The 13479-nt window shown below is 31.1% G+C and overlaps 1 long non-coding RNA gene across 2 annotated transcripts in view; it reads right to left on the bottom strand.

The window, feature by feature from the left end:
- The window catches only part of LOC111617780, a 35843-nt gene that overhangs the window by 17298 nt on the left and 5066 nt on the right, over positions 1-13479 (bottom strand). For both annotated transcript variants that reach the window (XR_002755477.1, XR_002755478.1), the window contains exon 2: positions 8524-8613. This is a non-coding gene — a long non-coding RNA (uncharacterized LOC111617780). The remainder of the gene's footprint in view (positions 1-8523; positions 8614-13479) is intronic.

Genomic DNA, 13479 nt, shown 5'->3' with positions numbered 1-13479 from the left:
GGCTACTCAAATATTTTACGTTTTTGATACTAAATTAACTTCTGAAGTATAATTTTTTATTGTTTTTATATTTTTCAATATATTTATTTTGTTCGTACAAAATAAAAAAATAATTTTTAACGATACAATAGTCTTCGTTAGGCTTAACATTGATGAAAATTTAACGCGAAGCGACATGCAACAGAGAAAAATTTCAACATGGGATAAATTAATATATTTTTTTGTACATAATCGGTTATCCGAAAAATCGATCTTCCGAACAACCCCAGTCCCCAATTGGTTTGAATAATTGACGCTCTACTGTATTGTTATTTGCCAAATGAATAATAATAATTTATACTGTTAATGTAAATAATAATTTATATTGTTAATTTAAATATGCGAAATACGACACACGACAGGGGCATCTCTAGTGGTCATTTTTGGCATAACGTTACACAGACACGCATTCAATGGGATTTATACATATAAGATATGCTTCAAATGCTACCACTTGCATGCAACTCATATTGATCAACGCGAGTGTGGTCATGTGCAGACGGGCTAAAGAGTGGTAGAGAGTATGCCGTATGAGTTGAAGTTTGTTCGGTGGCTCTATCTCAAACTCATAAGTTATAAGGCTGCTTGAGATAAGGTAAAATTGGAATTTATGTCTGAAGAGCCACAAACATCTATGCAAAGAGTAGCATGTGGATCACAAGCCACTCTGGTCTATGTCATCAATACATCACTGCAAGAGTTTCAACAAAGTAGAAGCTTGATAAATGTGACAAACTAGTTTAAAATGTTTTATCAGCAATGAGAGTTTTGGAATGTTTAGCTAAAATGCTTTAAAAAAACCATTGCATTTAGAAACATACCTTATCCTAACTCTTTTCAGAATAATCCTAGATATAGGAATAATTTTTAGAATTAATTTTACTTTTTTACAATTTTAAAGGTATAATAATTTTCTATACTACTTGCATGTTCTCCTTTTGTTTTACTGCAGAAATAAATATAAAAGCTGAAGATATATATTCATAACTTGAATGGAAACTATTCAATTCTCAACAGCTATAATTACAGTAACAATAATTTAACAAATTCTAACACATTAAACCTAACTTGTTTTATGTATTGATGTTATATTCTAAGAAACTGTACAGGGTGAGTCAAAATTATGTGAACACTATTTGAGAGAAAGCATTTACTCAAAGTTTGTGTTATACAAAGCCTCAATCTGACCACCAGCAAGATTAATGCACTCAAACCAACATTCAACAGTACAATTTAGTGCCAGAACACCAGAGATTGGGGAGGACATAACAACGATCCATTGTGACCAATCAGAATAGAAAACGAAACAAAATTAAGATGTTTCATTAATAATGTTTAATTAAAAATTAAGATTGTTCACATAATTTTGACTCACCCTGTATATGTACCGTACATGCAGGAAAAAGAAAACTACTGCAAAGAGGAATAGAAAGCTCAAAAATTTGATTATTTTATTTAGTAATACTTAAAAAAAAACAGTGTAACCAAGAGAAATTAGCCAGAGAAAACTCAGAGATATGAAAACTCATGTGATAACCCTAACTGTGACTCATCAAACATTATATAAGTGAAATGCAGACATGTGTCACTTCTAATGATGATGATGATGAATACCACAAAATTATTTTGTTAAGTAAAACTTTGTTCTCAGATAAAAATACTATGGTCTTAATAGGTATATGTTCTTACAAAGAAAATGAAAGACTTTTTTGAAAAAAAAGTTATTAAATAAAAAGTCAATGTTACATTCCAAATATAAAATTACAACATTTTAAAATATAAATTTAAAGTTGATTGTTTATGCATTTTTTTCTCTTTTATTTAACAATTACCTGTACCAAGTTATTGCATTTAACACTGATTGCTTAATTAACAATAACACTTCTTCCTAAATCGGGATAATTTTTTTTTTGTTGTTACTGAAAAAATTTAAAATCTTTTCAATGTCATTCAAATACCTTTTTAAATCTTTGGTTGCTAACATTTTTTTGTTAGTGACTTTTTTAATTTTATCTTTAGTTTCTTTGACTTCATTGTTAACTTTATCTAAATCTTTCAATGAAAAATCATCATCTTTTGCATTTAATAAATTTCTTACATCCTCTTTGTCAACATTTTCAAAATTATTGATTGTATCATCTGGATAACTTCATTTCTAATCTCTTGAATGTTATTTTCTTCTTCTAGTACAAGTTCTTTTCTTCATATATTATTTATTGCAGTGCACCACACTGAAACACACCTTACAAAGTATAGGCTAATAGCACACAAAAGTGTTAAAACAGACACCTAAAATTTGGAATACATGATTATTATCATTGTTAGCCAATTGGATGACTTCTGGCCATTGACCTTGAAATTTCAATATCTTTAAGTTAAATGGGGCTTGAAATTGCAGACTTTATTATAATGAGCCTTTGTTACTAGAGGTATACCTGTATGCAGGGCTGGTTCTAGTAGGTGTGCAGTGCATGCATGCACACACCCAAATTCCTAACGTAGCTGATTGAATTTTATTTTTTAAAGTGCACTACTATAATTTAATTTTAATATAGTGATCAACATTAAAATAGATTGATGTTTACATGAATGATAACTGATGATATAATATAGCTGTGCAGTTTATGGATATAAATAAAGCAAACATGTTAGGTATTTTGCATCAGAAAATTTAAAAAGTTCAAGCAACAGGTGATAGGGGATTCATCTGTTCAACCAGAAAAAAATTTATCATCATTGGGAATTCCATAACCACTATGACTGTTTCTTGTTTTAAATCATGTAAAAAGCATAAAAACTTGGGGTTTGCAAACTGCAAGCTTTATTTATGTTAACATCTTATGATTAAGTTTAGGGTTATACTTAAGTAACTCATTGTGAATGGTTGCATTAAATAACACATACAAAGTTTTATGTTCATGTATAATTTTCATTGTGAATGGGTCTACTGTACTATTAATCTTAAAGCATTACTTACACCATTGTTTTGATTGTTGACAGAACCAAAAGGAAATTTAAATAAAGATGCACACAAACACTAGTAACTTAAATATTAATGTTTAAATTCATTTTTATATACACATATGTATACATTGTATTGTATTTATATACTAAATAAGAAAAGTTTCTTTAAATTAATTTTATTTAATTTGCAAATTCTATTTTACGGCAGTGTTAAAATACAGGTAGGCCTCCTACAACGCGGTATCTTTACAACACGTTTTCGCTCCAACGCGGTTGGAAAAATGCGGTAATTTTCTTACAACGCGGTTTACGGTATTTAGAAATGAATTATCTTTCACATAACAGAAAAATCGCAACGGATCATGTGATACGAGCCACAGTTCGGTATACAGAGCTAAAAGTCTTTGAAAACAGCTGTTTGTCGACGTTGGCGTGTTATTTATTTCCTTGAAAGTTTCAGGAGAAGACCAGTTTCTAGAGAGATGTGCATCATTACCATAAACACTCAAATATATCACTAAATTTTCCATCATTTATACTGTTTCAATAAGTGGGGACAGCAAAAATGGTCCAAAACACAGTATAAACTTCTATTGGGTGTATATTTTTAACAACATAGTGAAGAAAAGTTATTTTTTGNAGACTGTGGCCTATTTTTTGAATGTGAGCCTCTGCCTAACCCACAAACGCGGACCTTGTTAACCCGGACGACATCCGAGCCGGTATCACACTTTGATCTGGTTACTACCATAATAATTATCTCCACAGAATGTGGGTGTGTAATCACTCTTAGCTTCATTTCTCCCCATAGACCTTACTGGCATGGGTGTCCCTACCAGGAGCTTGTGCTCCAGCCTGCATTGCTCTATGGTTCAGTAAAGTTACTGGGCTTTCCCACCACAACCAGGTGACCACAGGATAGTTATTATTATTCCCCACGTTTAAAGCTTATAAAACAAGAGATTAAAAACATGTGATGCCATTTCCTGTTTAGCAAAAACTAGATTTAACTCTTGTATGTCATTAAATAATATTTGTTTCTAAACAGTATAAAAGTTTCGAAAATTTAGCTGTTAAGCATTTACAGTAAAAGAATTTTTTAAAAACAAATTTTTCTAATATACATCCTTTAAGCTATAGTAATGTGAAATTGAAAGTAAATTTCACATTTGAATGGTGTTCTAACCTTTCTTAAAATTTATGAATGTTTCAGAGAACAAAACTTAAAGCTGAAATTTGTCAAATCTCAATTTCTCAAAAGCCATAAAAATAGTGAAGAAGAATTAGTAAGCTAATGATGAGCAGACCAAAAACTATTATTCATATTTTACTGGGGAAAAAAAATGTATTGCCAGAATAAGCACCCTGGAAAAGTTCATACTGTCTAAATCACAATAAAAGCATTTTCTGTTTAACAATAAATGAAAATCTGTCAAAAAGAAAAATATTCAATTTGAAAACAAGATCCATTTGCTATAACTTCGTGTATACTTCTGCAAGAAATAGCTTGCAAAAAGCAGTACTCTGTTAGATTAATCCATTTCTAGGGCAACTGAATTAACTCAAGTCAGCAAACCATTCCTATCCAGCTTCTGATATTTGAAGCACGAACTACTAAATGCTACTCACTGTGATGAATACTCTGCTTTGCATATACACTGCTCGCCATAAAAAATGTAACACCAGGAAGATCATAAGTCTGAAATTTTCAAATTGGTTAGAACATGGCAGAATATGCAAATAATTAAAAGTGCAACATAGATATAAATCAACTGTGGCAGTAGCACCCCTGAAAATAGTATCAAAAATACAAAGAGATGATGTAAAGCATCAGAAATGTGTTTGTTCACAGTTCTGGCTTATAGAAAGGATCACGTATGTCTTGTGAAGAGCATGGAAACCATACATCCTGTTATAGAGGATACAACTATATGCTATTCAGTCTGACAGAGAGAACTGTAAGATTACAGGAAGGCAGATTATGTTTCCTAGAGATCAGTGCTTATGTTGGATGGAATATGATGAAAATATAGTATCAATGAATAGAGGAGCAATAAACTCACTGATGTGAGCAATCTCAACAGCCCTGTTATGCTAACAAAAATGAGGACAGGTATGTTGTATGCTTGACTATGTGATTACAGACATACTTAGTTTGACAATTTTTACATCAATTAATACCTGCACATAACATTATATGTTGTCTACTGCATTATGGCATCCTTTAAGCACACATTGCTTCAGTTACTTTTGACTCTACAATACAGACATTTATGACTATAATGGTGCCAGAAACTTCACACATGAATGAGAAAATGGAATATTTTTTCAGATGAATCCTACATCAATATGCAACACCATGGCAACAGACTCAATGAGACATGCATAATGATGGTGTTATGTTATGGAGTGCCATTTTACACTCCTGCTTGAACCTCATATGCATTACTGTTACTTTGGCCAGCAAATGTTACATCAATGAAGTATTAGAGCCTGTGGTAGTATCTTCACTTCAGGACCACTCTAGTGCCATTTACCAATGTCCATGTAAAATGCAATAATTCCTGGAAAGCCACAGTGTTTTACTTGTTTTTTACCTTGCATAATCACTGGATTGTTCCCCATAGAGCACATCTGGTCAATGATCTCATGATTGCTAGCATTCTATACACCACCAGCTGCTACTACAAAACATTGGCAACACATTGTACATAGATTGACATTCCATAAACACATACCTGGTACTATGCTCTCATTGACAGAGCAAGTAGTAGCAACTATTGTCACCCATGGTGACTACAGAAGATAGAATAATTCATACTATGTAAATCTAATCAACTTTATGTTTAATCATTTCATATTTGTAACATAAGCTATGTATTCTATATATTTGGCTTTGACATCTTTAGTCCTTGGCATTGCTTATTTTATGGTCAGCAGTGTAATTTTCTCAAATACTGTTCTTGATATTGTATAATAAAATTTACTCTAGATACTCAAAAGTATCAGACTGAAATGTTATTCACTGTAGCATAAACATTTTTAACATATTTCTGTTATATTAATCACAATTCCAGTTTTACTTTGCTTAATTCCAGTATTACTTTAAACACAACAAGCATTTTTGAACAGTTGACTGTCCTGCTTCAGGTCAGTTATACATGTTCCATTTAGAACGCTATACCATTCTACATTCAAACATTCCAATTTGGTAAATTTTTACAACTAATGTACTCTATATAATTTAAATTTAATGAGGTATATTAATACCCCATAGTTTAATTGAATTATTATAATATTTCTGTTAATTACAAATGGCTATTATCAGGCTATTATATCTGGGATTACTTGAGGCAGAGAACAAATTTATACAGAAATTTGTTTTACACAATACTCACTGATACTCAACTCTCACATAAAACAAGACCATGCCGTAATTTCTTAACAGACTAAGCTTGTCATCTCAATCTTTTGCAAAAAATAAATTCTTTATAATAAGAATATTGTATCAGTGGGTAGAGGAGCAATGAACTTGTTAAAGAAATATATAANCAAACTATTATTATTGCATAATATTTCTTTTTAATTAATTTGTAATACATAGATCATATCAGAACAATTTTTAATATTAAATACAAAGTAAAAATGTAACTAGAAGACAAGGAAAGAAGTTAACACAGTCAAACCTTGTTATTATGTGAAGTCCATGTCAATACAAAGTAGATTTGTGATTCTGTAGACGGGGCATTACAATGTTAGCAAGTTCAGTTAATATGCAATATGACAAAGTGTGGTAGTCCTATAAATTCAACAACAATTATATTGTGGTTTTATGCAAAACATACTGTTTCTTGCTTCCTCAAAGCAAGAATGGTGGTAGAATTTTCTTTCTGGGAGAGCAGAGGTGGGTGAAAGTTATCTGCACATTTTATCATCAAATTAATTTTAAAATTTAGCAATTGATTCTCAGTAAGAAATATAAGCAAGTTTAATGAGAACATGTGATTACGTGTCAAACAGTCAATTCATATTTAAAGAAACCCACAATAATGGTCAATATAGTTAGACTTGAATAAATTATTTCAGAGTGAGTGGACGAGGAGATTTTAGAGTGGATTAGCACCCACTGTTGCACTAGCCACCTCAAAGTCATATGGCCTAAACTGGAACACATACAAGCCACATCACAACAAGATATGTATTTTTTGATTAACATTGATGTCAACTTGATGTCAATGTTATTGTCACTGGCAAAACAGCACACCAATGATGTTAACTCCAAAAAGTATAGTTTAAAACTATATAAACAAAAAAAAATTATACTTTCTTTTATAGCTGGCACTTTGTACAGTACACTGACAACTCTGAACAATTAGTTAAGACAATCCACATGAAAACAGAAGACAATAGTTAATAGGATTGGAAGATTTTCAATTAAAAATCTGTAGTTTAAAAAATAAAATAATAATTCATATTTAATTGTTGTAATTATGGAAATAATGAAACAAGTGAATTGCAATATTAAGTATGGTAACTACTGTAATTTGCAATTATAAAATTGAAAAGAAACCATTTCTGTCAAAATCTAAGATAAGTTACTATATTTTTAAATTTATGAAGTTTGGTGTTTATCCAGCTTCTGAATTCAATTTGGTGGTTAAGTCAACCTATTATATCCAGTAGTTTTAATTAATATTCTACCAACTCTAATCAACATTGAAAAATGAGCATTGATTCTTTCTTTAAGCCATTGTATCTCAAAGTATATTTGGAATAACACTCAAGTTTCTTTGTTTGCATTTTTAAGCATCCAAACAAGATAAAACAATCTAATAAAGTTTGGTATTTGCAATTTGATGGTATGACTTAATTTTTTTTGTAAAGTTTGTTTAATACAAACCTCATTAATACAAAATACCAATTTAAGTCTATTCAACTTGTTTTAATGGTGTTTGACTGTACAATATCATTAGTAACAGTAATTATTTTTCTGTCCAATGAATAATATAAAAATATAGATTTGTGAGTGGTATGCTAATACTGTAAATTTTGAAACATTTGGCATTTTAGTGAATACATATATTATTTTCATATATTCATTGATGTATAGAACTTATTTAATTTCATACTACTAGTAAATTTAACTTCAATTATCTCAAAAAAATGAACTTTTAAATATCTTTATATTTTATCAATAGCATTTATAAAACTAAATTATTATAATCATTTTTTACTTAAATGATGAAATGAATATTTTTTAAAAATTTATCATAACACAATATTTAATGTAACATTTATCAGCATCACATTAAATATCATATTAATACAATTTCTCCAGACTACAAATTTTCAATTTATATTAATTGAAGAACTTTTTTTTATTTTCTAAAACTTTTAAAGTGTGATTCAAATTTAGTTATAGTTTTTTTCAGCATTCTAAAAATAAAATCAGTAAAAAATTATTACATAAACTGAAGAATACATGTATTGTATTGAAAAATAAATATTTTAACAACTTACGCCTTTTTTATATCACCATTTGAAGCATTTCTAGGTAATTCTAAAATATCATAATAATCTTCCATTTTGCAGGAAAGTCTTCAATTTTGGCTAAGGAAAAAAAAAAGTTAAAAATAAGTTTAAAAGCATATACATTCAATTATTTTCAACTTTCTATAGTATAATCATACAGTTAGAAAGTTATTTTGTGATGTCTAAATGTCAAAGTTTTTCTATGAAAATACTGATAAACTCATTAGTAAGTGTAAATTCTCTTGCTAGCCACCACCTTATTAAAGTGAGAGAGAGCTCATTAGCTCTAATGAACCATACAGCAATTCTGGCAGGAACTTCCAAAGTACAAAGGCAGGGATTTGATACAGTTGAGGCAATTCAGAAAGAGACAAGTATTGTGCTGAATAGCTTGAAGAAAAAACTTAATGTATTCCAACAATTGCAGAATTGCTAACAATAAGTGGGCCAGATGTTTGGGTATCCAATTTGAACTAAACTTGGTGAGCACATAACCCTAAACACAAACAGCTCCTTGTCCAAATAATAGGACCAACTTCTCAAGCATTTCTGAAAAATGGGACTCTGAAAATTGAATGTTTAGCTTTTAAGTCTTTGAAGGTTTCACTTCTTGTAATGGCACTAGCCAAATGGATAAGATATTAGACACAGCAGTTACACAATGTAGGTTCAAACCTTTGCAATTTAGTTTTCTTTATTTTGTGTGTAACAATTATTTTATTATTTTACTGTGTTATTAGCATTATTATTATTACTATGTTGCGTTTAGTGGGTTATACTCAGTTCACACCAGTGGCTGTGTACTATGCCGGACCAGAGTCAAGGCATAGCAACCAAAAACTAAAATTAAATAAGCATGTCAGTTTCTGTATTCAGAAATTTCCTAACAATATGGCATGTATTCAATATAGTGGCCTTCTGTAGTGTGATGTATGTATTTCTATTCAATTGTAATATTCCTAGGCTTTTGTGTAGTATGTGTGGTATCACACCTGAACAGGAGAGAACGACAGGTACAATAAGCATCCTATCCATCCTCCACAGATGCCTTATTTCCTGGGTGAGTTGTGTGTACAGTCGACTCCACTATAACATGGGTTCCTATAGTTCGGATTCCTATATGATGGCGAAAAAATTGTGACGATATCCGTACAAACATGGTAAAAAAAACTCCTATAATTCGGTNAATAAAAAATCAAGAGCGGATAGCTGATATTAGTAGGCATTTTAATTTAAATGAGTCGACTATTCGGTCGATTAAGCAATCGGGAGAAAAGATTAGAAATTTGGTCGCATCCGGATCATCTATTCTTGCGAAAAATGTTGCTAGTCTGAGAGCACCTATAATGTAAAAACTGGAACAAGTGCTAATATTATGGGTAGAAGATATGAACAAGAAACGGTTGCGTTTAAATAAAACTGCACTTAAACACAAAGCCTTAAAAATATTTAATTATTTAAAACAAATGGGACAGTCGTCAGCTGCAGTGGCGTAACGTGGGTGTCAGCCGCCCAGGGCGGAGGGCAATTTCGCAGCCCCCTTATTTAGGTATCTCAATTTAAAAGACTAAAATTCAGTTTTGTCACAGAATAAATAATGAACAATTCCGTGCTCATTTCAATCAGTCCGAATCGTAGATGCGACAAAAATATGAAATGAAACAGTTCAAATTTTTACAAGATATTATTATTTATTGTGAAATTTTTGCCGCCCCTTAAAAGTGGCGCCCCCACTATGCTTTGCCACTGGTCAGCTGATGAAACTAATGTTAAATTTGTGGCTACCAATAGCTGGTTTGAAAAATTCAAAAAATGCCATTCAAACGCCAAGTTTTTCTCTTTNTTCCATATATTGTATAACTTGTAATATAGTATATATATTATTATTTTCATGTAAGCATATAATGAGATAAAAAGAAAACAAATACATTGAAATCACATCCATTAATAGCATATTGTAAACTTTAAGGGGAAAAATTCATTGAATAGCAATATAAATTTCTATCAACAAAAAAATGAATATTCAAAAATAGATTTCTAGTTTAACCATTCAATTACCATTTACCATTCAATTTCATCTGTAAGGAACAACTAATCATTTTTAAGGAGCTAATTTATTACTTGATAAAATGTTATTTGAGACTATCATATCTTATTGTCAGATTCAATTCATCGAAATTGAATGTAAAAAACATAGAACTACTAACTAAGATGTCTTATGGATAATACAAATATAGAGTCACTTAACAGAGAACTAATAAGTGTCTACCTCTAGTACCAAATTACTTAATTTATAATTATCAGTTGTAGCATGAAATAGCTTGATTAATCAAGGCTGTCACTGGGTTTAGAACTAATCAATTCATTTCGTATTACTTATTTCTGTAATTAATTAATGTAATTAATAAATAGTTAATTTTCTGCAAAGAAGCTATTTCAAAAATTCCTTAGAAAAAGATATACATTTTAATTACAGAAAGAATAAACATCAGATGAAAAACAAAAATATCCACTATTAGTAATGAAACAAATTTATCATTCATTTTGAAAGTATTTTACAAATTATCAAGATAAAGCTTTGAAAGTTTAACAGTACTTTGAGTTCTTTGAAATCTATTGAGATTATATTTTATTAAAATGTTTTTAAAAAATATATCAAGATAATCAATTTTATCGTAAAAGACAGTATTTTGTGTATACACTAAAAAAAACTTGGATTTTTTCTCTAAAAATCTTTTAAAATAATCAGTACCAACTTCTGAGGATTAAAATACTAACAAGGGGAGAGCACAAAGTGGGAAATTCACTTTGGGATGAGACTTGGTACATAGGTAGTACTCCTTTTGAGTGTTCAACCCTCAAAACAAGAAAGCACAATGGCCAGCCAATTTTCAGAAAAAGACCTTTAAAAATTTTAACTCAGTTTAAGTACTAATAAATTTTGCTAGATTGGCAGCTCAGTCAATAGCATTCTTGGCTACTGCCAAGTCATTCAGGGTTCAAATCTGTCTCAATTATTAATTTTATTTTTTTTTCTTCTGAAAATTTTTTAAAATAAGTATTTTTAATNGGTACAGTAAGTCTAATACAGCACTAATTTTATACATTTCTTGTGAAAGAAACATTTCTTATTCAACGGCCATAAAAATTATTTATATTAATGATGTCTCCAAAATTCAATAAAGTTTTTGCAGAAAAATAACTTATCAGAAATCGCGATCGCCGTTTGGTGCGCTGCTCCACGACGAAAACAAGCTTAAGCAATGGCAATGTTGAACGGTGCACACTCGGTAAGTAATCCTACAATTTTTTGTTTATAGCATAGTTTATATAGATTATTCCCAAAAAAGTATACGTATTTTAATCGATTAATTTTATGAAAGAAAATCTTTCAAACAGCCATAGTCCGTAAACTGCACACGTGCCGGGCTGTGATTGGCAAAGACTCGTACAAAATGGATTCATAAAGAACAGAACATATCTACCATATTATAGGGGGGTCGACTGTACTTGCTGATTTTTTCAGTACATGTGTTTTGTACATTGTGAGTGTTTGGAATGGCTATGTCTATAATGTAAATGATTTTATTGTGTTTGTCAATGAGTGTGCTGTCTGGTCTGTTGTGGTAAATTGTTTTATCTGTGATTATGGCTCTGTCGTAGTACAGTTTGTGCGTGTTGTTTTCAATACTGTCTGTGGAATGTATTTGTAGTATGGTTCATGATGTCTAATAATTTGTGTTTGTTTGGAAGCTCTTGGTGTATTACATTTACAACTTGATTATGTCTGTGTAAATAATCTGTCTGTGCCAAGAGCTTGCACCCAGATGTAATGTGTTGTATAGTTTCTGGCATGATGTGACATTTTCTGCATGTATCATTTGTGAGTGTTGCATCTTTGAGTATGTGTTTTCTGTAGTTTTTAGTATTTATGACCTGATCCTGTATGGCAATCATGAATCCTTCCATCTCCCCAAAGAGACATCCCCGATCTAACCAGCTGTTTGACGCAGTTTTGTCAACAAAATCCCGGGCCAGGTCATAAGGATGCCTGCCGTGGAGTGCCTTTCGAGCCCACGATTGCTTGATGGTGTCTATGCTTTTTATGTGTTGTGTCTTGCCTGTATGATGTGAATGTAAGTTTAATGGTGTGTTATTTGAGTCTGCTAGAGTTACTGCTTTATGTAACTGTGATGTTTCTTGTTTTTTTGTAGAAAAACTCTTGCAGTGACTGTATTTGTTTGTAGTGAAGGTTAACTATGTCAATCAGGCCATGTCCACCATCCTTATGTGGAAGGGTTTTAATCTTTCTGTGGCGGATTTAGGATGATGATGATTACACTTAGTAAGTGCTGTTCTTCTTGTTTTCTTTTGGAGTTGCTCGAGATCTGTGCGAGTCCAATGTATAACTCCAAAACAGTATGTGAGTACTGGGATGACATATGTGTTTATTGCTTTAACTGTGTGTTTTGCATTTAACTGTGTTCTGAGGATAGCATTTAACCTACTTCGGTATTCTTTAATAATTAATCTTTGCTTTATTTGTGTATGTTCTGTTAGTTTGGCCTGTTGGAATCCTAAATACTTATATAACTCATCCTCTTCCATGGATTCAATAACATCTCTATTTCCAAGTGCAAAATCGCCTTTCTTCAGGATTCCTTTTTCTATGTGAAGTTTTTTGCATTTGTCTAGGCCAAACTTCATTTGTATGTCCTTAGTGTATGAGTGTGTGATTTGTAGGAGTTGATGAAGTTGTTTCTGTGTGGATTCATAAAGTTTTATGTCGTCCATGTACATGAGATGTGACAGCATAAACTATGTTGTTTTTTCATGTCTGATATTGTAACCATAATGCGTGTTGTTTAACATGTTGGATAATGGGTTCAGGGCTAGGCAGAACCAGAGAGGACTCAAGGAATCTCCTTGAAAAATTCCTCGCCT

This window comes from Centruroides sculpturatus, unplaced genomic scaffold (assembly GCF_000671375.1).
Source record: "Centruroides sculpturatus isolate CEXI.00-Female unplaced genomic scaffold, Cexi_2.0 scaffold648, whole genome shotgun sequence".
NCBI classification, from domain to species: Eukaryota; Metazoa; Arthropoda; class Arachnida; order Scorpiones; family Buthidae; genus Centruroides; species Centruroides sculpturatus.
The sequence above is the reverse complement of the archived record's forward strand: the minus strand, read 5'-3'. Positions and strand labels throughout refer to the sequence as shown.